The sequence below is a fragment of the Sinocyclocheilus anshuiensis genome, unplaced genomic scaffold, assembly GCF_001515605.1.
Source record: "Sinocyclocheilus anshuiensis isolate Anshui unplaced genomic scaffold, SAMN03320099.WGS_v1.1 scaffold154, whole genome shotgun sequence".
Taxonomy (NCBI): domain Eukaryota; kingdom Metazoa; phylum Chordata; class Actinopteri; order Cypriniformes; family Cyprinidae; genus Sinocyclocheilus; species Sinocyclocheilus anshuiensis.
In genome coordinates this window covers 964,392-966,095 of record NW_015546101.1, presented here as the reverse complement: position 1 = coordinate 966,095, position 1,704 = coordinate 964,392, and the positions used below count along the sequence as shown (strand labels likewise).

General features: G+C 35.7%; 1 protein-coding gene across 2 annotated transcripts in view; it reads right to left on the bottom strand.

Moving 5' to 3' along the window:
• The window catches only part of mindy2 (MINDY lysine 48 deubiquitinase 2), a 40,048-nt gene that overhangs the window by 16,193 nt on the left and 22,151 nt on the right, over positions 1–1,704 (bottom strand). The gene's annotated exons all lie outside the window — the stretch shown is intronic.

The window sequence follows — 1,704 nt, the reverse complement described above, 5'->3', positions numbered from 1 at the left end:
ATAGAACAAGAGCTTGAACAAGGAGTTGTGTTGCATGTTCTGAAAGAAAGGGCCTGATCTTCTTAATGTTGTATAAAGCAAATCTGCAGGACCGGGCAGTTTTAGCAATGTGGTCTGAGAAATTCAGCTTATCATCAATCACAACTCCAAGGTTTCTAGCTGTTTTACAAAACACTGTTTTGTTCAATCATTGTGCAGTACTAAAAAATAATGACGGGCAAACTCAATTAAAAATGGTGTTGTGGACTGTAGCCCAGTGATGATGATACTAAGCAATTATTTCCAATTAATTTGATAAATTAGTATATATATATATATATATATATATATATATGTATAAATATTTATGAGTATGTATACTATTAGTAGTAGTATTAAATTATTTTGATCTATTTCATTTTTTAAGTAATTTTTAAATGTAATACATTTTTTTCTTTTTACTAAAGCCACTTACTGCACAGTGCATATCATGTATTTGTGAAACTCTGCATGTTACTACTGTAGAGTAAGATTTTGAAATTAAAGCACACAAATGACATGTGGTGACATCACATGTTTCAGTGGAATTTGCTTTTCTAGAAGGATGTGAACCAGGATGCTAACCTGTGGGTCAACCAGCCATCCATGGTAGAGTGGGATATCCAGCAGGTCAAAGACAATGCACTCGGGTGTGTATTCGAATACCCGCACACCTGTGAACTTAACGTTTACATCCAGACCTGTCTGCAGTTTATGCAGCACAGCCATAGCATCACTCATATTCTAGAGAAAGAGAGAGCAAAGGTATACAAGAAAATAAGGGAACAGTAGCAATTTTTCCAACACAACACATGCACACATTTCTGTAAAATGTGACACCCAATTGTCTTACAGCTCTGAGCAGGAAAAATCTCATAACTCTAGACCAGCGACTAAACAGCTCTAAACACCAGAGTTCTCCTCCTTTACTCCCTGTCTTTCAGTTTTGACCATAATGACCCTCCACTGACTCTCAAAAAAGCACAGCTGCAGGCTCACAAACTCCAGTGCAGTTAAACAGATAGAGTTTGAACATCATACACGTGTGTGTTCAGCATTTGATATTACATTCCAGAACCTATGATAATAATAATCTGTCCGGCTCTCACTTTTAAGTACTCACAGTATGACCATCTGTTAGTAGCTCACAAAATGAGTGTGTGTGTGGACAGTTGTTGAGATTAGAGCTTGTAACATGAATCAACCATGTAACAACATCATGAATCCCTGGAAACCAGTGAGATTATCTTTGCCCTTTTGTAGGAGATTTCTCTCTCACTCTTTCTGCCTTGGCCATTTTCCATTGGTACAGGGGATTTCCTAGCACTTTCACTTAATTCAATCCCAATCACTTGTATCTAGAATTATGGATTTAATTTGGATAAAATATAAAATGGTATTTAATTTGTATAAAAAGTATCAAATGGATAGTTCTAGTTCTGGAATCTGATTGGTCAATACAGTGTTCAGTGTTATTTTAGTATTGTTTATTTATATACTATTATAGTCATTAATAGTATTTTGAATTAGCTTTTTATATCTTCAGTTTTCATTTAATTTGAATGTATTACTGTAACATTATACTACGGGGCCGTTGAATGCTTGAATCTGATTGGCTGACGAACGTTCTGAGGTGTGCAATTATTTTCAGGAAAACGCACGGCGAACGTAGTTCCAGGCAGCTCT